The sequence below is a fragment of the Manis pentadactyla genome, chromosome 5, assembly GCF_030020395.1.
Source record: "Manis pentadactyla isolate mManPen7 chromosome 5, mManPen7.hap1, whole genome shotgun sequence".
In the NCBI taxonomy this organism is placed as follows: Eukaryota; Metazoa; Chordata; class Mammalia; order Pholidota; family Manidae; genus Manis; species Manis pentadactyla.
In genome coordinates this window covers 105,440,301-105,466,868 of record NC_080023.1, presented here as the reverse complement: position 1 = coordinate 105,466,868, position 26,568 = coordinate 105,440,301, and the positions used below count along the sequence as shown (strand labels likewise).

The 26,568-nt window shown below is 35.8% G+C and overlaps 1 non-coding gene and 1 pseudogene across 1 annotated transcript; both read right to left on the bottom strand.

The window, feature by feature from the left end:
- LOC118908931 (bifunctional heparan sulfate N-deacetylase/N-sulfotransferase 3-like) overlaps positions 1-26,568 on the bottom strand; it is a 151,047-nt pseudogene that overhangs the window by 121,513 nt on the left and 2,966 nt on the right.
- On the bottom strand, positions 12,971-13,077 carry LOC130684011 (U6 spliceosomal RNA). Its single transcript, XR_008998095.1, has one exon. It is a non-coding gene; the product is annotated as a U6 spliceosomal RNA (small nuclear RNA).

The window sequence follows — 26,568 nt, the reverse complement described above, 5'->3', positions numbered from 1 at the left end:
AGCTAAAAAGAGTGTCACTTGCTAAATTACTAGCATGCCTTGCAGTATATCCATACTGAATATTCTGTGTTATCCTGTAGCATGGCCATCTCCTCTGGATCTGAGAAGCCTGTCCATCTGGGAATACACCACCATATACCATGCCTTGCTATATCTTGACCTGCCTTAATTTTAACACAGACTTTATCCAAATATTTAATTTGGGGATGGAGATTTCATGGGAAACACGCTACCACTCCACACCCAGTTCTGCAACTTAAATATCATCCACTAATGACAGGATTCTCCCCTCGGGCAAAACTTGGCCTGAGTCTGGAATTGGGTTTCTCAACCATAAACCTCCAGGGAATGACTGCTTCTAGAAATCAGGGTTGGCATGCTAGAAGTTAATTTGGATTTTTTGCCTGTTTTATAGTGTCTGATAAGATCTGTCATTTATTTTGAATCTCAGCATTTATCTGAAAGCAATTATCTAACAAAGTTTTCTGAATCCACCAAAGAACAAGTTTTGAGAAGATGCTTTCTTCATTTTATTCCCTTTGGGTCTCCTTATCAAGACAAACAAAACTGCCAAGTGTTATTGACAAAGGCCTGAAAAGTAGTAAGGTTTCCTAAACATTTACGGAGTTTTCTTAGATAGTTTAGTCCAAATTAGTACCCAAGAGTAATAAAAGCTTTACTACAAGATTTATTTTTAATTAAGAAAATAATTTGGGTTTTAATTAGTGAAAAATATTTCTTATAAATCTGTTGTACATGAATAATCTATTTTGAATTTATTCCAAGTTATATGAAGCTAATTTGGTCTAGAAAGTTCTGAAATTACAATACCACAAGGAATTTCTTATGCACCAAAGCAACTATTGGTTAAAAGAATCAATGGATAATTAGATGCTCATAGTCCTACTGCTCTATGATGAAAAAAAGTGCAAAACGTTAGAGTTTTATAGATTACAGATGAAAGCATTCTTAAAATTATTGATAAAAATGTTAGCATATTAAGAACATTTTAATCAAGACTTCAGTTCATAATCAGGCATTGGTTTAACTTTTTTGCCTGTGTATTACTGGCTGAATTGAGAAAAAAAGAGAAGAAGAAAGTCATATGAGATGATTGCAAAGATGTTTTCATTTGTAAAGAATAGATAGGTCAGAGGACTCAGATTATTCCTGATGTATAAATCAGAATTATTTATATTTTGGGGTATGAAAGTTGATAATGCCACACTACTTCAAACTATCCTGATTTTCAGATACACATGCTGATTGTGCCCAAAGATGAGCTATTCTTATTTCCAGCTCATATTCTAGGAGCTGAGAAATAGAGTTCTTGAATATAAGAAGATGATGAAAAATACCTGAAATTTTATTTGTACAACTTGTAAAATTATGGTCAAGACAAGGGCCTTTAACACTTTATTCTCTTCACCCCTATCTTATCTGACTTTTATGTGGATAAAATTTTTTTCACATTTGAAAAATTACATTTTTTTCTATCTTGAATATTGCTAGTGTCATGAGAAATCCATACATCTCCTGATAAGTAGAACTAGCTTTACTTTTTATGTTAGTGATTTTCAGAAGGGAAATAAAATCCCTTCTTTTCCTTATACACCTTACTTCAATTAGTTCTCCAACTTTATAATGCCTGCCTCAAGTAGAAATATGTGCAAATGGTTCCCTGTTGAGCTGGCACACGAATTTTAAGAAGTGAAAGAAGAAGAAGTAGCTCCTTAAACAGGCTGCTCTGCCCCCAACCTGAGACCCAGTGGGACGAGATCTCCCAAGAATGTACCAAAATGGCTATATTTGCTTATTTAATTCCTCTCTCATTTTGCTTACACTTTTACTCCAAATAGGAAAAACGAATAACAGAGGTAATGACCTAAATGAGAAACTGGTCTGCAGAGGGAATAAGAGAGTTTTATAGGTGAAATTCTAATTCGCTATAAAAGCAACAATCTCTGAATTCTGATTGCTTTCCAATGCAGAGGAGGGTCTCCTGAATCACTTTCCTGGCTCTTCCATAAGTTCCTCATGTTATTTCTACTTGTAGAATGGGTTTGCCACCATTTCTAGATGTGGTTCCATTTAGTTCTTACTGATGCCGGGGTTCTTGTTTGCGGAGCCGAAGAATGAGCTTCACAAGCAGTCAAGGTAGGAGAGCAAGGTACAGGCTTTTATTTAGAAATAAAGTGAAAGGACAGAGCTTCTGGAACAAGAGAGTCGGTAGTGGTGCGTTGTCTAGGGGGTTTTATAGGCAGTTGAGGATTTCTCGAGAACATGAAGAAACTTATGGGTGGGGACTTGTTAAGTGGTCTCTGAATATTAAAAATTAACTTAACTGTAAGGAATTTCCTGCCTTGATTTCTCTCTGGGACACCAGAGCCTTGTTCTGGGAGCATATCAAAAGGCTGCCTACCCAGCTCCCAAGGTGGGCTGAGGTATTGTCTACTTGCTAAAGAATCCTGCCTCTTGAATTTCCTGGGTGTTACAATGCAATCTTATCTTCAAGATGGAATTCTTCCTGCCTTTAACTATGCTGTTTACAGCTGGGTCTGCATGCTAAGTTAGTTGCTCAGTTTGCAGAATTATCATGTCAGATCTGAAGGAGGAAAGGCAGACATAGGCCTGGGCCTTTTAGCGTGCTAAAGTGAATCTTACACATGGCTACAAATGATTAGCATAATAAAACATGTGCTACCCTTCTTTATCTAGGAAACATTAACTGATCTCACTGAAGAATGATTCTAGAGCTCAATGTTTACCATAGAGTTTTAGCAGGGGGGGTTTCGTTGCATATAGTCACATTGTTCTGACTGCAAATATCCCGCTCTGCCCCCTCCGGAGGCTCTCACCCTACTCTGACTACATCCATGGTCCCTGTCTCATTCCCCCCTCTACAGATAGAGACCCTAGCTGCTGCTAGGGAAATGGGGCGATGACCGCTCTGGCTGCTTCATGCTGAGAGGGGGCGCAGTAAGGGGTGCAGCTAGGTCTCCATCAGTGGACAGCTGAGAGGGCCTTGGAAGATGGGCACCTCTATTCCAGGTTCCATTTCTATTACTATTTGCAGTTTTGTGGCTTCTTGGCAAGATAGAACAAATCATGTTATTAAGTTAAGTAGCAATATCTGGAGTTGGATTTTCCATTCTGAAAGGACAAACTTGATGAGATTAAGAATGCATGGCTGAATATGAGTACTAGAAATAGTAAAACTTTAATTGAAATGATAGGAGAAAACTAAAACCTCTGGGAAATCATAGCCAGATATTTTGAAGAAGCTAGAATTCTGGATCTAGTTTATGTCTCAATGACTAGTACGAGGGTTTAGTATGGACAAGGCTGCATTATGGAAACAATACTTTTCTCCAAAATCACCCTCATTTTTATTAGAAGTAGCCAGATTAAGAAAATAATCAACACTTGGCTTTATTATTTGCATAAGTGCAGCAAGAAGAGCAATTGATTACATAGGCTCTTTTAAATGTGCTTTGCTGGAACTTTTTGTAAGGAATTTCAGATTGAACTTTTAAAGGCCTCGAGGCCAGAAAGCCAAGTAAGACTTGCCATCAGGTTGTGCCTGCAGTACCTGTACATTTGGGTGAATTCTTCTCTTCTTGAGGTTCCCAAGACATCCTGGGGTTCCTGCACCTGCCAGGAAGTGACCTTCCTTACTCACCTGGTAAGGCTGCTGGGAACTCTGTAAGCAAGGTACCAGGCCAGTTCTTCCAAGGGGCATTGTTGGCTTTATGAAGTCAACCCTAGTTCCTTAAAGCTGTTCATATCTGAGTTTTATGCATGTGTCTCTCAGGCATGACATTCCAGTCAAAGCCTTGGTAGTGTAATCTGTGTTTTTAATTGGTCCTCTTCCAAGGAAAGCAGGTTCTTATTGAACTTATGCAAATAAACATACTGTGAAATATAAAAATAGTCAATGAAAGTTTTTAAATTCTGGAGGAATCAGGTAGAGAGAAAGATAAAGTTTCAATTCTGCTTATAAAGATAGTCATTTACTAAACTGTTGTCAGTTTAAGAGAAAAAGCTTAAAACACTTTATCAGCAACATTTGAAACAAAAAGCCACAAAATCATCTTCCTTAGTTTACTTAATCTTATGTAACCAATACCTGTTCTCCTGAAATCTAGTTCTTTACTAGTTTAGGAGTAATAAAACAGTGACTATAAAATGACAAAAGACTTACAAATGATAATGGTTAAAGATCTAATGAGAGCTTACTGTAAGACAGTTGACATAAGGAAATTCGGATATTTCTGTAACACAAAACATTAAGTTACAAAGTTTAGCATTATTCCCTTTGACAGTGCTTTCCAGGAAATTAAGCAGGTAATTATATATCAAATAAATAAGCCAAATTAGCCAAATACTTTCTCCAATGAGAAAAAATTCCTCTGATATGTTCCAGTGGCCCTCTGGAAAATATCAGAGTTAACTATTAGAACTTAAAACTATTAGGTACTTTAATGTTTAGTAAACACTGAGAAGCAGGCTACTGTAAACTGTTACACTAGCATTCTTTAGATTGACAAATTTATGAGCATTTTATAATTTCTGTAACCATGAGCTTTACAACACAATTTCTCACTAAGCACAAAGTATATCTTCTTAACTTAGCAAAACTTTAAGGTTTTAGGTTACCACAAAAATTCTCAGGCTGTAGGTAGGTATACACACTGTAACACACAATTATTAAGGTGTTCACTTGTCACACTTATTTAGTTCACTCATTTCTAACTATGCTAGATTACTTACAAGACCTTTACTGAATATTAGACAAAGTCAAGCTTTTAAGCATTTTATTCTTGAAAGATTTAGCAGATAACATCAACTTAAATGACTTTAGGTAAATTTAGGCAGCTGATAACCATAAGGACATGTCCATTTCAGTTCAACTTAAATTAGCATTAATGCTTAATATTTTCCATTAGAATTTTCTGGAAGTTTTAGAATGCCCAATTTTTACAAGCGCTTGTCTTTAAATCAATTTCATTAATACCATCCAGAGGTAGAAATATCTTTTATCTACATGCTTAGGCACACAAAGATACAGACTGAGACATAATGACTACACTTAGCAACACTCTTCATAAAAAGAACATATACACAGACAGATAAACTGACACAGAGACTTGAGTTACTGATATCCAATTGCCTTTCCTTTTAGCTTATTTGACTAAAAGTATCTCAGTTTTCAAGAATACACTCTACCGGTGAGCAGTTTATATAACTGGGTTAAGGTCTAGATGGCCCCAGACTAACAGGGCTGATGAAGACTTTGAACTGATAGGGACTGTGTGTGTCCTGGGGGTTGGAAATGAAATGCAAGGACAATTCTAGCTCCAGTCATTTAAAGCCAGGCTGTATTACAGAAGATGTATTTCTTCTGTTTCAGGGAGTCTAGTTTAAAAACCTCTCAATTTTTGAAGATAATGAACCCAATAAGCAGAATAGATTTCTACCAAAATAATTTACAAAACTAGTTCCACATTATAGTCTACGGGACTTTTGACTATTTTCTTTCCTTGCATTAAAATAAATTTAGCTTAATAACTTTATTATATTGTATACTTCTCTCAGGGGCCAAGCCTCTCCATCAGAGAGTTTGTATTGAGGCCAGGCTTGTGTGCAGAAGATAAAGCACTTTTTCCTTTTCAGAGTCTGGGGATCAAAATTGCTCACAGTTCCTCAGAATGCATGCCAGAGGCGTGTCTGGCTTTAAACTTGAAGAGGAAGCTCCCACCTGGAAGAGAGAAAGATAGGTGTGCGACACTGCAACACTTGGTCGGCCTTTCTCTGTGAGGGCGTCCCCTCTCCTTGGAGCCTGGGTGACAGTGGTCAATCACCTCCTCTGCCAGGCTTACTGGATTTAACCACTCCTAACCAGCGTGGCCTGCACCTTGCCTTGATTCCCCTCTTGCCTTCCCACTAAGCAAGAGTCGCCTTGGAGCTCTGGATTTAGTGGGACCTTACCAGTGTGCTCCTACTCAGGCCTTTTGGGAGTTTCCCTAGTTTTCTCTGCATGAGCTTTCCTTGAGAGCCCCCTGCCTGTCTGATAAGTGCAGGGACTGTGTGACTTCTTGTTGCCAGAGCCCTGATCTAAGTCACAAGCTTGTTTTGCTTTCCCGGGGCTGCAGAAAAGGAAATGCCTAACCTCCGGACGACTGCCTCTAAGAAAAGGAGATCAACAGAATAGAGCCATTTACATGTTGGTCTCAGGTTTCAGCTTGATTACTTTACAGACTTCATTTACATTACACAGGAGAAAGTGGCGCAGGCCTAAGAGGACTGCTTTGAATGGGGAGCAAGGGAATTTTTTGCTAAGGCCAGAAATAAAATTCAAGGGCTGCCATGGACATTTATGGGAGGGGGGGGCCTATACTCTCAAACACCAGTTTCTGCTACTGCCTGGAAATTATCTTGCCAGTCACCCACTATAACAAATCTGATCACTGAGACAAGAGGTCAAGGGTCATCTGCAACTCTCGCATAGGCAGCAGCCTAGCTGGAGGTTCACTTAGCGCCCGTCAGATCAATCAGCCAGAGCCGAGATCCAAGGACCACTGTCTACTAGTCCGGTCGGCCCTCGGAGTCTGCGGATTAGGATAGGAAAGTAGGAAATCGGCTCAGCCACTCCCCGACAGTCCCGTCTGTCCAGAGCCGGGGGATCAAGGAGCGGCAGACACCGGGAAACCTTTCACCCAAGACTTAAGACTGGTAGCCGACGCTAATCATCTTTTAAGTGGCTAATGGGTGCCTAGACACATTTTTATGAGAAAAAGTACAGCATTTAGTTAGGAATAAGAGTGAAGCGTGGATCTCCTACCTTGCGGTGGTGAGCATCGGGTTCCATGAAATTGATGAAGTTAGAAGGGAGTTAGGAACACCTCCTGCCTCACTGAGGCCAGGGCGGCCTGAAGAAGCAGGTTGGAAGTCAGAGGCAGAGACAGAGAGTCACTCCTCACAGACACCCAGTTGGGCTGTTGGGGTCTGATTCCAGACACGCGGGACTTTGAGAAGCCGCTGAAGTGTAGTCTCAGCCTAGACTCTTGCAGTTGCCCATGGCTTTCCTCAGTCCTTCGTATCCGAGGAGATGCCTCTGAAAGGGAATACTGGCCTCCACTCAGCTGACATTCCCGGCTCCCAATGGAGACGGAGGATCCACTGAGGGAGATGCAGGGGAACCAGTCGCTTGAGACTTTTGAGATCGGCAGCCAGGCGAGTCCCATTTAAGTGGCTGACAAGCGCCCGATTTTGTGTGCCACAGACGGCTTCCTTCTAAAAGGACAGCAAAAGAAAAGGCAGGCTTGGATGCTGGTACTCACCTCCGAAGTTATCCTGGACGAGCCCCCAAAAATGATGCCGGGGGTTTTTGTGTGCGGAGCCACAGAATGAGCTTCACAAACAGTCAAGGTAGGAGAGTGCAGGAGAGACTTTTATTTAGAGATAAAGTGAAAGGACAGAGCTCCCAGCTCACACCAGGAGGGGACAAGAGAGTCGGTAGTGGTGTGTTGTCTAGGGGGTTTTATAGGCAGTTGAGGATTTCTTGAGAACATGAAGAAACTTATGGGTGGGGACTTGTTAAGTGGTTCCTGAATATTAAAAATTAACTTAACTGTAAGGAATTTTCTGCCTTGATTTCTCTCTGGGACACCAGAGCCTTGGTCTGGGAGCATATCAAAAGGCTGCCTGCAAAGCCCCCAAGGTGGGCTGAGGTATTGTCTACTTGCTAAAGAATCCTGCCTCTTGAACTTCCTGGGTGTTAAAATGCAATCTTATCTTCAAGATGGAATTCTTCCTGCCTTTTACTATGCTGTTTACAGCTGGGTCTGCATGCTAAGTTAGTTGCTCAGTTTGCAAAATCACCTAGTCAGATCTGAAGGAGGAAAGACAGCACATAGGCCTGGGCCTTTTAGCATGCTAAAGTGAATCTTACACATGGCTACAAATGATTAGCATAATAAAACATGTGCTACTCTTCTTTATCTGGGGAACATTAACTGATCTCACTGAAGAATGATTCTAGAGCTTAATGTTTAACATAGAGTTTTAGTAGGGGGGTTTCCTTGTATGTGTTACATTGCTCTGACTGCAAATATCCTGCCCTGCCCCTTCCGGAGGCTCTCGCCCTACTCTGACTACATCCATGGTCCCTGTCTTATTACTACTGTTTTAGAACTAGAACTGTGTATTGATTCGGCTGATAACTACCCAAACCCTGGCCTCTTTGTCAGGGTAATTTTCATTCACACTGTCATTTTTTATTATTTATTTGAAGAGTAACTCAAAGTACTTACTGGGTTGAGGACTACAGTGAAGAAAAGTTCACCTCCTTGAATACTCTTGACCAGCTCTTTAGGACCTCCTGTATATTCTTTCTAGAAGATTGTGTGGGTGAAAAGCCCACAGGTTTGTCTTGGAAGAATCTGAAAAAAGAATGAACAAGTAAGGAAAAAGTTTCTTTCAACCAATTAATTTCTTGAAACTTACATTTTTTTCTTCATGAAAAATGATGCACAAGTTGATGTCATTATTCAACTCTTAACTAAGGTCCAGAAAGTGAGGATGATGTCAGTACAGAAGGAATACTGAAGAAAGCTAAAGAAACCTTCTAAAACTAGGATAGACCCTGGATTATTTTAGCTACTTATCTATTTTAAATCTTCAAGTCAGTACTTCTGTTATGAAGCCTAGTATGTTCTAGCATCTTAAAAATAAAACAGAAAAGAAGTAAAAGGAAACTTTAAAAAATTTTTAATATTGGAATTGTTCATGCTACATTGTAAATCTAGCAGGCAGAAATTTTAAGGATAACACTTCCTGCCAGATTCTACACATAAATTAGAAAATGAAGTCAATTATTAATGTGATTTTTAGGAAATGACATTTTAAATTAGAGAAAGAATTTGGGACACAAATCATAGTATCTGCTCTAGTCTGAAAGGATGACTGCAGGTTATAGTAGGCTCCAAATTCTAAGTCTGAAGCTTGACAGTTCCAAAAAAAAAAAGAGATTATGTGTTTTGTTAGTAATTTTTATCAAGTGTTACAAACAAAATCATAAAAGATCTCTTAGTATAGTCTTTTCAGCTTTTGTATATAAGAGGCATTATTTGCTTCAATTATATACATTTGTGATAAAGACAAGTGTTTCTCAAATTCTTACAGCTTTTCTGGTAAAATATCAGTGCAATTATAAAAGAAAGTGTGAGTTAAAGCCCTATAAAATAGCACAATCTTTTGCTAAATTTTATATAATGACTTCTTCATGACCTGTGTCTATCACACTACATGTAAAGTAGAAAATTAATGAATATACTTTGGAGAGCTACAGTATACAGAATCACAAACAGATCTTCTGCTTATAGTCCTCAGCAAATTGATCTTTACATTTTCTGTTTTTATTCTTAAAGCACATTTGAGTCAGTAAGTGCTTTTAAAATAATACCTGTAAAGGATATCCCATGCTTTACAACTCTCTACAAATATACTAGCTCTTTTTCTTTAGTTTGAATGTGTGTTATAATACATTTCAATCTAGCACTTGGAAAGTTTTTCTTAGAAAATATAATTCTCAGCTCAATCAGCACATCATATATTACTGTATAAATAAAAACTTTGTTACTTATTTTGATAAATTAGTGAAAGTTATATCTTTAAAAGCTATTTTATCTTAATGAAATAGTTAATAGAACTTCAGTTTACTGCTGAGTATTAGCTCTAGTGGTGTCTATGTTTAAAAACATACATTCTCGTAATGTTATATACAAAATCAAAGATAGGATTCTTCCCTGGGAGAGGGAAGAAAATAAAAAAATTATTAAAGGAATTATTGATGAAATGTAGACACTGATTGGAAGTTGAGGGTGGTGACGTGATATTCAAATTACAGAACTGAATTAGGGACAGCAGGATCAATAGCTGGCTCAAAGGGAAAATTGTGAGTTTCATTTAAGGCCTTTTAATTTTGATTTATGAATGGATCAACTTTAATGACAATAAAGTTTCCTCTCATTTCATACAAGAAAATATGTTTGATCTAAGTAAGGTCTACCCCTCCCTTCCCTGATCTTTTCTCTGTAGTCTCTGCCCAACAGGACATGTTGGCTCTTGTATTCTAACTGGCAGCTCTATTCGGGTGACTCCAGGCCCTGTCCTCTCTCTCTTAACTCCATAAACAGCTGCCTGCCAAACAATTCCCATTTGTACATTCTCATCCAAGAGCCTACAAAGCAATTCTATAGGGTTTCCATGGATTGCTGCAAAAGTGGAAGGAACCACGGGACAGTTTCGTCAGAACAGGAAATCTGTTAGAGCCTTTATCACCTGCAAGATTCATGCATTTCTGATACAGGTAAAATATGTTTTCATGAGAAATGAAAATGAGTGTATCTCATGTGACATATCCAAGCAGGTTTGGATAACAGAAACAAGAGAGAATAACATTGAATAAAGTCCTTAGAGACTTACATTCACTATTCTACTAAGACTGCATATGATTTAAAAATGACAGGAGGTATTGAATGCTTTTAAATTATAATATAATCCAAGCTTTCTAAACTCTCTGGTCAGAAGGCTGGCAGCTTGAGGCACAGTGAGTTCATTTTCAATAAAGAGGAAGGGCAGTTTGGGATAAAATATGGCCATTATGGCCCCATCTAGCATTTATAACCGTTTTTATTGAGGGAAAAGTCAAGATGGGAGTTAATCCAAGTTAAATGTCATTACCCATTCTGTAATTTTTGCAGACATTGGAAAACTGAAAAGCAATCAGTTACACATAATTCTGGAGGGTAGACATCTGTTCAAACATGGTTTGACAGACAGTTACAGTGCCAGTGTTCTTCATACTTGGTGTTCCTTCCCAGTGTTTGTCTAAAGCGGGAGACCCATTCCTAACTTCAATAGTACTCTTTGGATTTTCTGATTTGGTAAAAAATTAGAATTTAATTACTTACTTTGGGAGGTCCCACAAAGTACTAGGTAATAACATATCCTGATAATATGTATTTGTCACCAGCGTAAAAAGACAAAACAAAACAAAATAGAGAAGCTTTGGAGAGAATTTGACAGTGGATAATTAAATGATTTAATTAACATATCTCTAATTTGTACTCTTATTATGACCTGTTAATGATTATGCAGGACTTCACATGAAGCTTCACGCTGTAAATAGTTGAAATTTTTTTTTAGTCTGACATGGTAAAGAGAACAGAGTTTGGCTTGTAAAAGAGCAGTATGGTTAATATATTAAACTAAAAAAGTTAGTTTTACACACTAACTTTTTGAAGAAATAGTGGCTTCTCTAAATTATCTGCAGTTTAGGTTTAATGTTTCCTTAGTATTTTAATGTCATGCCTGCTTAATAGCGGTAGTGTCAGTAAAAATCATTTTAAAGTTCTATTCGAAGAACTGAGAAGAAGTAACTTTTATTAAGACATCATTGGCTTAGATATGACAAATATGTTTCCTGCAACATGGAGCTTTTCCTACAGTTAAGCTTTTAACATTTCTGCTCTTCTCTCTCATTCTTCTAATGAGGAATGTAAATCTGGCAGAATTAGTTGTACCCTATGCATACCGGAGGCAGCTCACCATGATGTTTTTGTGGCTGAAGCCCTTCCTGTATCTAGCTGGTTTCAGATGTGGATATTCTTCAGTGCTGGTGATTCTAATATTCCAAACCTTCTTCCAGGCCTCATAAAGCTGAACATGTACAGGGTAGACGCCCGAGTGGTGAGGGGCTACAGCGTAGCCCATGCCGGTAGGAATGCCATGCTCCTAAGATCAAGCAAATGTTAATTAGCATGTGGGAAGTTGTATCATCATCCTATTTTTATGCCAGGATTTTTCAAATGTAATGTAAATACATTTGCTTAAATCCATCTTTACTTAATTGTGTTGTAAAATTAAAGTGATAAATAATATATCTAGACTTCAGGAAGCCTGGTAGCCATTCCACCAGTCTTGATGTTGACACATTGTGTTTAAGTGTTGGTGGGACAGGACTAGTGATTTTAATGAATACTTTGAAAGAGTCTGCATTCAGTGCTCTGTCATAGCCACCTGTCCTGTTTCACAGTTTCAGTAAGTTAAATGACAAACACTTGCTATAAACAACATTCAGCATTTCCCACCAAATAAAACCAACATTTATTAGAGGGAAAGAACATATTCTGAGTTCACTAGACCTGTTAACAGGATTTTGTTTTGCCTGCTGCCCAGTTTCCACAAAGTTTGCACATTTTTGTTGGTACCTTGGCATGTGGTCCAGTAACAGATCATGTCCCCTGCCTTGGTAGAAGCACACACTTTCAATTAGAAAATGTGGCAAAATTTTATAGAGCAATTTTCTTTAAAGTTGGAGGTTGTATGCATAAAATGTATACATTTGAAGTTAAGCTTGTATACATAAAATGAGTCCAGTTCAAAAATTATAATTTTAAAATTACACACAACACACACACACACACACACACACACACACACACACACACTCACACACACCACACACTACTTTCTTCTCTTCAGTTGATCCTGACCAGGTCTGTAAATTCTAAAAATAAATCTATGTGACATCTGGATTATTTTGGACAGGTCTTGGGATAACCTTGGTATAATTGTGATTGTTCTTCATTTGAGCTGGTCCATTAATCCTGATACAGTCTCTCTGGCATAGCGAAAAATTTAACAGACATAAAAGATGACACGTGTCTTTTATAAAAAGAACTCCTATGGCTTCAGTAGTAGATGTGTATTTTTCTCCTGAATGATATTTTACTTTTCTATCTGTATTTTTTTTTTTAAGAAATAAAAGGGCTTCTTAACTTTATTTATCCCTTTGACTGATTTTGGTATTAGAGGTATTTTTATTTATTTATTTGTTTATTTTTGAGAGGGCACCTCTCATTTATTGATCAAATGGTTGTTTACAACAATAAAATTCTGTATAAAAAATATGAAACGCTTCATGAATTTGCATGTCATCCTTGTGCAGGCACCATGCTAATCTTCTCTGTATCGTTCCAATTTTAGTATATGTGCTGCCGAAGCGAGCACTCTATCTGTATTTTTAAATTGCTTTATAGTCTTCAAAAACTTCTACCCAAATAAGCTTCCTTTGAACTAATGGCTTTTCTTCATGTTAGAGATCAGTTTCACATACAGAGAACCATTTCATCAGATTACTAAGTGCATTGAATTGTAGAAATATGCTATGAATGAATTTTAAAAAAGGGGCAGGTATGGATATAGCTTTGTTTTTAAACCTAAATAATACAGGAGGTGAAGGAAGCATATGAAGCACCTGAACACAGGGAAAATGGATGGCCAGTGGGTTGTCATTACCTAACTATCTGTCAGACTCCTTCACATAAGGCTTAAAAGGCTCTCAAAATTTGGTCCCAGTCTACCTACACAGCTTCAAATCCTATCAGCATTCATTCTCCCCTCGAGCCTGATTTCTGATGATTCCCTTCATATCTCTGCTGTACACTGTACACATTGTCCACCCCAATTGGAACGCCTCCTTCCTCTCATCAACTCCATTCATCATTTAAAACTCAGTTTAGTCAGCAGTAGTGGAGGACGAAAGTGCTACCACATCACTGCTGTGAGTAAGAGAATTTATTTAAATTATTTCTTTAATTAAGAATTGTACTTTACTTAAAGAATTTTCTTGATTTTAATCTTTCTAAATAGAAGAAACTTTTACATTTCCATTAATCACTAGATTTGTTATCTATTTTATGCTTCTCAGATTAACAAGTATACAAACTGATATTATTAGAAAAATCCCACAATGATTCGAAATCAGACATTCTGCTCTCTACCATGAAAAAACGAAAATTTTATTACAACTTCACTTGAAAAAACTTAAGCTTTTCTGCAGTTTATTTTCCTTAGAATGTCTCACTTTACCAGTATATAGATAGAAGTTCTTGCTTTGGTTAACTATCTCACAATATTGAGAATTTATGTTTATAATTTAAATGGGTTTGTGATAAAATTTCCTTATGTTGGCATTTGGTGGTACGTGAAGTTGCTTCTAGAAAAAATCCCTTTGCTTTGCTTTTTAAAGTGTCTTCTTTAATAGCTATGTCTATTTAAGAGATTATTTCACAAAGAAAAGAAAATGTTTTCCCAGATGATAGGAGCATGTTTGGAAAATGGAATTGGAACTTTTTAATATAAAGGACGTGAGTGTGTGTATTCATGCACACACACCACACATACCATATATATATATATTATTCATATATATATATGAGTAGAAAAAGTTATAAAACTATTCCTTCGAATAAAATGAGCATTTTAAAGCTTTTAAAGACAAACCATTTTCCTATGGTGACACTAATGGGCCACCCACAAAATTTAGCTGATGAGAACCCATGGGGCCTCTGACAGTTGAAGGCGTCCTGTAGTAGCAGTGATTGGAGGAAGTAAGAAATGGCAGTGATGGTGGCCCAATATATGTAAAGTTACTTTTCAAAAGGAGCTGAATTCCTTCTTTACCTAGAACAAAACCAGCCAAATCAGAATTATCTCTAGGTTAGAGAATTAAGGTTTGGTACTGAATGCTAATTTTGCAAATATTAGAATGTTCCTGGATAAATTATGGCATCTAGTATGATTTGAAATAAAAGAACTGGAAAGAAATAATTACCTTAGTATAGGAATCTTATTTTTCATTTCTTTCATTGTGAAATAAAGGGGTTGTACAACTAGACACAAAGGTTCAGATTTAAAATTCTATGTTTCTTTAACATAATCTCTGTGGTTTTAGAAATGATCTTATATTCAGATGCTAAGTGTAAATGTACTAGTTTAAATCCATGATCTAATCTTAAACTAACATGTGTAATTTTCCTCCTGTACATTTAAGGAAGTCACCTCCTAAAATGTGACTGGAATATTTATATAAAGTTGGTTAATGTTTATAGATTTGTCCACTAGATTTCTTTCTAATATTTTTATGTGATTTTTAATGTATCATATAAATTTCTGTAAACTGTAAATCCTTAGAACTTCTAGAATGATAGAAATGTCTTTATTATTTATGGTGGGCTCTAAGGACCATATCTGAGTTTATGCAAACAAGGTAACTCAGGATAGGGTTTCGCCATGCCAGAAAGACCAACTCTGTAATTAGAGAGTGGGGGCTCTGAGCCTGGTGATATCAGCCTGACCTCAGGTAGGGGAGGAGAGCTGGAGATTGAGTTCAATCACATGGCCAGTGATTCAATCTTGCCTATGAAATGAAACCCCAATAAAAACTCTGGGCACCAAGGCTTAGGTGAGCTTCCCAGGTTGGTGTCATACATATGAGTCCAGAACTCCCGGGAATGTGATTTTGTTTGTCTCACAGTTTGGATCCGAAGGAAGCATGCTTACAGTAATGAAAGTAACAAGTCTTTGGATAAAGGTCTTAAAGGTGTTTATAATGAGATCTTGTGAAACAGAATGGCATTATAGTAACTCATAAAATAAAAGTCTGACTTTATCACTCCAAAATTACTCAGCTCTGGAAAAGAATATAGTGTTTCACTAACTATATAGTGAAAAAAGAATCTCATTTTTCCCATATCTAAAGATTGCCAAATCCACCACAATGAAGTGATCAGTGTCTACAGGGGAATCTTGAGGGGAGAGAGCAGCATAGTCTCAAGGAGAAAGCACAGATTTAGGAGCCCTGAGCTAAATGTCATTGCTGGTCCTAATGAGTTGGAAAACCTCTAGCAATTTCACCAAGCCTCAATTCTGTTGATTACCAATTAGGGGTAATAAAATAAATTATCTCACAGAATTGTAAAGAATTAAAGATATAAGTAACATTATTGGTCAGATGCCATTTAACTTCCTTTCATTTTGTTAACATTATTCTCTTTCCTTTTGAAACAACAAACAAAAAGAGGAAACAAAGGTAAACTAAGAATCCTTCCACATCACTTCTGCTCTCCAAAAAAATTCAGAATTCTTATTTAAGAGCAAAAATTAATAAAAGAAGATTATTATCAATCTTATCTAAAAAGTTTTACCAACAGTATATACTCTTTTCTGAAAAAAAAGTAAAAGATATATTGTATAAAATGCAAGGTTAAAATACTCCTGATGAGCTGTAAATATGATAAGGCTATAATAATGACATCAGTGAAAATCCTTCCTTGACACCACACATTCCTCTTCAAGTACTAACCCAAGTGAACCTGAAATAGTTGAAGAACTTAAATGAAATTTAGTAAGCCAAATGCATTAAGAAATTCCAGAAACAAAAGTTAAGCTAATAATTCAGTACCAATACTAAAAAGAATTACAAAAGGTGTGCATACTCAGCTTTAAACTTCATTTTCACTGGTAACCTCTAAGAAATAATTATTTGGGATAGAGTGACATATTTTCTTCTAGTCTTACCTAATAATGATGTAATTTATTTCAGGTAAGTTTCCATTTAACAGAGCACATGCTACTTTCCTCTCTTACTGTTTCCTTCCAAATTATTAAAGTATAGTCATAACATTGTTGAGTGTTTCACCATAAGTAAACACACCATTAAAAGATGCACTTTATAAGAATATTCAAAAGAATGATGCAAATACTTGTACTTTTTTTTTTTTTTAATAATTATTTTTTATTGAAGGGTAGTTGACGCACAGTATTACATTACATTAGTTTCAAGTGTACAACACAGTTGTAGAACATTTATATACATAATTCTAGGTTCCAGCTATCACCCTACCAAGCTGTTACAATATCTTGACTATATTCCTTATGCTATACATTACATCCCGGTTACTTATTTATTTTACCATTGGAAGTCTGTCCTTTTTTTTTTTTTTTTTTTTTTTGTGAGGGCATCTCTCATATTTATTGATCAAATGGTTGTTAACGACAATAAAATTCTGTATAGGGGAGTCAGTGCTCAATGCACAATCATTAATCCACCCCAAGCCTAATTTTCGTCAGTCTCCAATCTTCTGAGGCATAACAAACAAGTTCTTACATGTAGAACAAATTCTTACATAATGAATAAGTTACATGGTGAACATTAGAAGGGCAGTCATCACAGAAGCTTTCGGTTTTGCTCATGCATTATGAACTCTAAACAGTCAGTTCAAATATGAATACTCATTTGGTTTTTATACTTGATTTATATGTGGATACCACATTTCTCTCTTTATTATTATTATTTTTAATAAAATGCTGAAGTGGTAGGTAGATACAAGATAAAGGTAGAAAACATAGTTTAGTGTTGTAAGAGAGAAATACTTGTACTTTTTACAGGCAAGGCTGATTTTTTTTGAATCGCTAAAATTTCTTTAAGTAAATACATGAAGACAATAGAAATATTAAAAATGTTGTTTTTTATATTTTTGTATTTTTATATTTCAGTTATTTTTAAATTCTGTAGCATAATAACTGAAAGTAAAATTATCTGGAGGGACCATTGAGGAACTGGAGTGTTTAGTTTAATCCTGCTTTCTCAGAGTTTGAAATGATGAATTTGATGTGAATCTTCAGGGTCCTTAAGTGGTCATAAAGCTATAAACAATTCAGGGACAGGCTAAAATTCCCAAAGTACTTGCAACCACATTTAATCTTTCTTTATATCCACAGGGTTGGGATTAACTGTGCATACTACTAATTTTAATTATAGCTGAATAAATTCAATTATTCCTGAAAGATAGAAAAGTTGATATTTGTTACAACTACTGTGTTCTCTATTATAGCCTATGGTATTTATAATAGACACCAGGACAGTTAAGGCATAATGCTGTTGCCAAACACAAGAAGCTACATAAATCATATAAACAGATATTTAAAAGAAAAAATTATAAAAATCCAGATTTTAATATTCTTCATGGAAGTAATAAAAAGTTGATTATAAGGTTTTGTTAATAGCAATCAATAACAGAATCAATGGCATGGCAATTTTCAATTATACAAGCCTTGCTGATTACATGGGCATTAGAGATTGATAGACTTGGGTTCAAGTCCTTTCTCCAGCTTTCACTGGCTGTGTGATATTAGGGAAATTATATAAGCTCTCTAGGGCCTCACTTTATGCATTTTCAATATGAGAATTACCAGCCTCACAGGTGATTGTGAAGATTAATTGAGAATGCATGGAAGGTACTAAGCACAATGTCTGGTAAGTATTTTGAGCTCAAAAATTTCTTTTCCAAGAAGAACATCACTGGGGGTATTGCTTCCTGACTTCCAGCTATGCTTCAAAGCCAAGGTAATCAAAACAATACGGTACTGGCACAAGAACAGACCCGTAGATCAATGGAACAGAATAGAGAGCCAAGAAATAAACCCACACATATATGGTCAATTAATATATAACAAAGGAGAAAAGAATATACAATGGAGAAAGACAGTCTCTTAAACAAACAGTGTGGGGAAACTAGACAACTACACGCAAGAGAATGAAACTGGATTACTGTCTAACACCATACTTAAAAGTAAACTTGAACTGGATTAAAGAACTGAATATAAGACATGAAACTATAAAACTCTTAGAAGAAACATAGGCAAAAATCTCTTGGACAAACACATGTGCAATGTTTTCCTAGACACATCTCCGATGGCAATAAAAATGAACAAGTGGGGCTACCTCAAACTAAAATGCCTCCATATAAAAAAGGACACCATTAACAAAACAAAAAGTCATCCAACAGTATGAGAGAATATGTCCATAAAGTAGTTATCTTATAAGGGCTTAACATCCAAAATATGTAAAGGTCTCATATGTCTCAACACCAAAAACCAAACAACCTGATTAAAAAAATAGGTGGAGGGCCTAATAGACATTTCTCTAAAGAAGATGGCAACAGGCACATGAAGAGATGCTCCAAATTGCTAATCAGCAGGGCAATGCAAATCCAAACAACAATGAGATATCACCTCACACCAGTTAGAATGACCCTTATCCAAAAGACAAGAAATAACAGGCATTGCCAAGGATGTGGAGAAAAGGGAATCTTCCTATACTGTTGGTGGGAATGTAAATTGGTACAACTGCTATGGAAACCAGTATGGAGATTCTGAAAAAAACTGAAAAAGAAATACCATCTGACCCAGTAAGTCTACTTCTAGGAATTTACCCAAAGAAAACAAAATCCCTGATAAAAAAATATTTTCACACCTATGTTTATTCCTGCATTACTTACAATAGCCAAGATATGAAAGCAAGATGTGGTACCTATAGATGATCAAGTATTATTCAGCCATAAAAGGAAAGAAATCCTATCATTTGCAACAACATGGATGGACCTGGAGGGATTATGCTAATGAAATAAACCAGAGAAAGACAAATACCATATGATTTCATGTATTTGTGGAATCTAGAAACAAACAAAACAAAACAAAATGAATAAAAGCAGTAGACCCATAGACACCGAGAAGTGACTGGTAGTTACCTTGAAGGAGGGGTTGTGGTGGATGGTGAGGAGGGTGAGGGAGATAAATGGGCATAAAATATCAATCATAATATAAGTTGGTCATGGAGATGGAAATGCGGCAGGGAGACCAAGGTCAATGATTCAGTAACAACTTTATGTTGACAGATAGTAACTGTACTAATTGGGGTAAGGATTTTACAATGTGTGTAACTGCTGAACTACTGTGTTTTATGTTTATTTTTTATTTTTTGAACCATAAAGTGTTTTATACTTGAAACCAGTTACTATTGTGTATCAACCGTACTTCAATTAAAAAAAAAACAGAGGTGGTATATATATATATACAATGGAATATTATTCAGCCATAAAAAAGAAAGAAATCTTGCCATTTACAACAACATGGATGGACCTGGAGGGTATTATGCTAAGTGTAATAAGCCAAGCAGAGAAAGACAAATACCATATGATTTCACTTATATGTAGAATATAATAACAAAGGAAAACAAAATGAACAAAATTGCAATAGACTCAGAGACACAGAGAAGAGACTGGTGTGGAGGAGGGGTTGCGGTGGACAGGTGAAACAGGTGAAGGGGATAAATGGCACAAAATCTCAATGATAATATAAATTAGACATGGGAATGAAAGTACAGCAAATAGAATATAGTCAATAGTTCTGTAACAAATTTCTGTGTTGACAGATAGTAACTACACTAGTTGGAGCGAACATGTAATAATGTAGATTAACTGTCAAATTACAATGCTGTGTACTTGAAACCAATATAATGTATATCAACTACACTTAAAAATAAATAAATAAATAATTTAAACTATAAAAAGAAATTTCTCTTCCATTTCCTGTGGAGAGTCAAGAATCTTTCTAACTGAAATGCAAGGTTCTGTTTTTTTTTTTTTCATTTGATTTTTATACTTGATTTATATGTGAATCCCACATTTCTCCCTTATTTTTGATTTTTTTAAATAAAATGCTGAAGTGGTAGGTAGATGCAAGATAAAGATAGAAAGTATAAGTTAGTGCTGTAAGAAGGCAAGTGTAGATGATCAGGTCTGTGCCTATAGACTAAGTATTAATCCAAGCTAGACAAGAGCAACAAAACATCCACAGATAAAAAAGATTTCTCTCAAAACAGGGGGGTTAAGGTTCTAAGCCTCACCTCTGTTGACCCCCAATTTCTCACCTGATGGCCCCCCTGCGACTGTGCCTGTCTTAGGTTGTTCCTTCCTTGAGGAATCTTACCCATCTCTGGCTAACCAGTCATCTTCCGGGGCCATACAGGGAAATGTAAATTTGGTAAGTGAGAGAGAAGCAATATTCTTTGAAAAGGTTAGCTTTTTACTTTTTTGCAGATTTATGCTCTGTGGCTTCTATGCCCAGCACTTGTCTTGAGGTATCTTTACCGCTTGGAAGAATTATGATACTCAGTTCTGTTTTATGTAGGGGAACAGAAAAATAGAATTTCAAGTTTCACAGCATTCCCTGATCTGAGTGTAAAGTAATGGAAAGGAATGGTGAGCTGGGAAGACTAATTAGATGCTGCTACAATTATCCAGGTTTGGGATGAAAAATTTGGAAGTGGAAAGGGGACAGAAAGTTTTGAAATGGAGCAGTATATGGTAAAAAGAGAAGAATTAACAGAAATTCTTGAATTACTGGGAACATGGGGTGAAAATGCCAATGAGGTGCAAGGTTAGCATTCATGTGGTCTTATTCTCATTTCTTCCCTGTCATCACTTCCAACTCTTCCATGTTTTTAACTTCCTCTCTGAAAACAAGTGCCACCTCCATTTTGACTAAATGTATAAGGCTGTCAAAAAGCAAGTAGTGATCAAAATTCAGGAGCAGCATGCATGGATCTGGAAATAGACCTCCTCCCAACTCCTTCTCTACATCCGACTCAAGCCCACCACTAATAGTTTCTCGGAGAATTTGCAAAGGCTTTTAGTTCATGTATGTCCAAGTAAATCTGGGAAGCAAGGAACTGTTTTCATGTAGGACATGAACTAAATTTATCTTTCTCTTTACAAAAACAGTTTGAATCACCCTATATATGCTAGAGATACCATGGAGAATTTTTGTTAGAAGTAAAAAGGAAAGGAATGGAGAATACTTTTCTTCTATACTCTCTAGCTTGTCACAGATCATGAAGTCTTCCTATAGAATGGAAATGAAAAAGTAATCTGGAAAGGAATTTACAAAGGAAAGGATTCTAAGTCCTTGAGGTAATCAAAACCACTTTCAAAATTTAATGATACATCTAATTGAGAAAAATTTCTGCACTACTATAGATGTGGGTAACAACAGGTATCCTCATGTTGGTAAAGCACAGAGCTTCTAAAGAAAAAGCAGTTCATACTTGCATAACTTTAAATAAGTATACACAGATAGAAAATTGGGAGGCTCAAATCTTGATGTTATTGCTGACCTGTTATTACCTTTTGCTTCCTCATCACCCAGCCAATTAAAAGCCCTATTGATTTTATTTCAGAAATAGTTTTCACATCTCTCTCCTCTGTAATCTCACTTCCACAGGTTTAGTTAAAGCTGGACTTCATTTTCTCTCCCTTGATTACTTCAGTAGTGATCTGATTTGTCAACTAACCTCCAGTCTCTCCCTGCTTTTCTCCACCCTCAACACTCCCACTCTACTGTTCTTTGATTCCAGTCTATGTGGGAATAATAGATCTCTCAGAAGGGGATAACAGTGTATCTTGGAATTCAAGATACTTAAAATATGTAATTCTGAAAAATAATTAGATATGAAATTTCAATTTAGCAAAGCAGATTTAAAAACATTTTCATTTTTAAAAAAAGGTTGTGAAACAACTGCTAGGAATACACCAAGGTGGTGTAGCTAAAGAAGGATAAGGTACTCAAAAAAAGTAATTATTTGTGAAGAATTATAATAATTCAAAACAAGAAAATATCTGTTTAACATAGTGGTTAAGTGTGAGAAAGCTCTGAATTTGAGTATCAGATCTATTGCTTAGCTGTGCTTTGGGGCAATTACTAAACCCCTCCAATATCAGCTTTGTCATATATATAATAGAGATGACATCAGGAGGGTTGTGATGAGAATTAAAAAGATAAATAAAATAATTAAATGGTCATCAAATAATGAGTTCCAGCCACCTAGTGAAGGGTCAATACTATTAGCTATTATCTAAATAAATTGACTACTTACTGGGCTCTCTCTCCTATACACCAGGGTTTAAAACATGTACAAGAGATGAAAGTAAGTGCATATAATCGAGGACAAAAACCAATTAGCAAAACAAAAAAGGTAAAAAGTAATGTGAGGAAGGCTAAAGTTCAGAATGAGATTATTTTCCATAAATTGCTAATTGAAAGCAACTCTAATCAGCAATATTAATCCTGATAATATATTTCCTAGTCTCCTCTCCTATCTCTTGCCCTCTGCAAGTCCCTGGAGCCATTCTGTTTATGGAGTAAATTATAGACTTTACCATATTGGTCATCATCCTCTGAATAATGGCTAGTGTCTTTCTTTGTTTTTTCTTTTTTCTTTTGACTAGTGTCTTTTTAAAACTGTGCTGCTTGAATTACTCCAGAAGTAGTGGTCTACTAGCTCGAAGTAGACTTTTTGCATCCTGATTTTACTCTATTCCTATTAGGACCACTAGAATTATACTTTTTTTCAGTATCAATAAAATGAAAATCTAATGTGCCTTTTTATAAAGTGCTTCACAGAGGTAAAAATGATAGAATTCATTCCTTCTCTAGCTGGCAAGCAAACTAATTAGAAGATGATCATATACTCCTTAAGCTAGCAAGTCTTTCAATATATTTTAAATTATATTTTGATACTATAATCTTCATTTCCATATTAGAAAAGTTAATGTGTGCACTAATCTAAAAAGTTGCATACTTGGTAATAGATATTAATAATAAATTAGCAGTTTCTGCTGAAGTGGGAAAAGATGGGGGAAGGGCACTATTTGAAAGAATAATGACAATGCAATCAAAAAGTACAGTCCTCAGCAAGATTTGTTTTCAGGATCAGAAACATTGTTCTACTACTACTAATTTTAGTAGTATTGTCTATAGCATTGTTAATTATCTTCTGATATTGGCAATGAGTTCTATGATAAAAATTTCTACTAATTATTTTATCATTAGAAATTAAATTAACATAATTCACCAAAATTTAGATCCAATTCTTCAATTAAGAGTATATTTATTGATGACTTTTAAAGCTTAAATGCAATAAGTTATTTTACTTTTCTAATGCAATTTTCCAACTTTTAAAGATATATAATAGATATTTTAAACTGTGTTGTAATCAGTAATTAATTTACAGTTAATCTTTGCTTCAGAAATGTTGCTTTTCAAAAAAAACCCTTGTTAAAATTTCATTTTAATATCTGAATTAGCTCCTATTTGTTAACTAAAAATATTTTCTAATTAACCTCTAAACTGCATTTCCTGATGGCTGTAATCATCAAATGCACACTTGCTGACAGGATTTATCTGACCTTCCTTAATAAGCTATTGGACAGAGCTTTCAAAGCTAAATTAAAATGGACATCAAATTCCCTATGAGACAGAAGTGTCCACATTGTGCAAAGGTTTAATAGATCACATGTGTTTGCTAAAACTCAATGAAAATAACAGGTGTTTGTTGGTAGATGGTGACAGAGAAGTCTGAAATAAAAGAGTTTTACACCATACTCTCAGATTCTCTAAGCTGAAAAGGTACTTTAAATGTCTTCAAACTTTATCACTTATTTGATATTGAATTTTATCCCTAACCTCCAATCTTGTTTGAACACCCAGTTGCTCACAAGACAGCCCATTGCTTCTTTGTATGTTTTCTCAGTCCCTTCACTGGGAAACATTTTTGCCCATTTTTGAATTCAGAGCCTCCAAACTGGCAGAGAAAAGCAGGATGTAACCCGATTTAGAAATGCAATATTAGCACTGGTTAAGCTTTTGCTTATTCTGTCTAGTGAGCTCACAGTTGAGGCAGAATTTTCTTCAGAAAAGTTTCCACTGAATTGAAGTAGCCTCTATGTTTCTACATGATAAATGATATTCATTCAGGTGGAAAGTTCCTTGGATTCAGTTGTTTGTCTCCTCTCCAAGTATTTTAGAAACTGCCTATCTTAGGGAACCTTTGGGAACCTCAGGGAAAAGTTGCCCTATGGGTGCCATCTCTAGTTCTCAATTACCCTTATGTTACCAGGATTGCCAGATATTCCTTTGGATTAACAGGCAGAAGAGAAATCTAAATTTATACCTGCTAATTAGGTTGGGATGCTACTGAGGAAGCCTGGGGTGGGGGTTGGGGAGTCACAATTTATGCAGTTTTAGAAGACCTGGATTTCTGGTCTTAAGTCTTCTGCTTGTGAGTTTTATAATCCTAGGCAAGTCACCCACTTTATTCCACTGATTTTCAGTTTCTTTATCTATAAAGGAAAAATAAATATACCTACAATTTAGGGTTGTTCTAAGAATTAAAGGAATAATACAGAATATATAAAAAATGAAATGTACAATCTTTCCTCATTACATCTTTAAATTCAGTAGCAAAGCAGCTTTTAATCCTAATGCCTTAATGGAAAGAAAGTAAAAGAGCTAACACATATTTAGAAAATGTGGAGTACTCCCATTCACCAAATGTTATCCCAATACAAAATAAGCTTTTAAATTTGGCTGTTTTTTTGTCCCTCTTACTTGTTGCTCTAAACACCTCAGGAACCTAGGCAAGAATTGAAGATAGCAGTTTTCTGATAGTGAATACAATGGTAATAAAACAAGTCACCATCTCCTGAGTGTTTATTATGTGCTAGTCACTATTCCCAAATACTTTACGTATCTATTTTCTTTCATGTTGATATGGCTAGGGAGGGACTGGTCACGGATTCATTTTTTTTTCTTGTCTGTCCTTTCTTGACAAAAAGTCAGGAAATTTGATTGAAGATTAAAGAATACATTTGGTCTTATTTCTGAAGACCCTTCATGACTATTTTTATTGCCTCTAGGACCATAACTTTGGCTCTCAACCTATAGTTAGGAAGGGCACTTCTAAGAAAGGTTCTTTTGTTGGCACTTGAATGAGGAGGTTAAGAGTGACCAAATTTCAGTTTTGAATTATTCTTTCAATTGATGATGCTTTCTTTTCAGTTGATAACTGTAAAAAATGTGCATTTCTGTTCTTGCTGTATATACTTTCAAGTATGTGGACATAAGTATAAATATAATATTGGCACTGATTCATTCATCCAAGTAAAAATAGAATACCTCATATCCTAGATACCAATCTAGTTGCAGGGGAATGTAACAGTGTATGTCAAGTGTTCCATCAAATCTGCATCAGGAAATGATTGCTTTAAAGGTTACCAAAACAATAACAAAAAACAAAAACTTCTCTCCTCATTTCTCAGTTTCTCATCTTTAACAGGTGCATCCTTTTACTCCATTTACATATTTTCTTCTTTCACAAATTCCTTTTTCTCTTTCTCCACAGATTTAAGAAGAATTTTTGAGAAGTAATTTTCTTTTCCACATCCCCTCTTGTTGATTAATGTTGCTAGCAACAGTCTTAGACTTCTGAAAATGACAGAATTAATGTTTGCTACATTGCGAGAGGATTTTTAGTGCTCTCCATTACAAATTGTGGCAATGTTTACACACTTTTACATGCTGTTTACTATTCCTTATTATTCTGGGGGAAAAAAGGTGGCTCGCCATCTCAGGAATTTGCAAATCCTGTCAGGTCATTTTCACAAGATCAGCATGGAGGGCACTATTCTTTTCTTGACAAAATATTAATGCATGTCACACTTGCATTTAAAGCTGTGTATCTATTTTGGGAAGTTGACTGATATTCAAGGACAGTTACGTGCTCCTGATGCTACCGTTAAAGTTTTTGTTTTTCTACATCCTAAAGAAAACAAAACATTTTATAAATTCTAACTTAATAAGTTTCAGTAAGGTACCATGCCGATCAACAGCCCAAATACCTTGGCTCTAACAGTTTTTGTAGAATAGCAGTCCATGATAGGTGGACATTAGTACTCTTTGATATTCTGATTTACCATTAAGCTAATAGTTACACAGCCAGGTAGCCAGTCAAGGGAGATGTAACATTTGCTCTGATTTCTG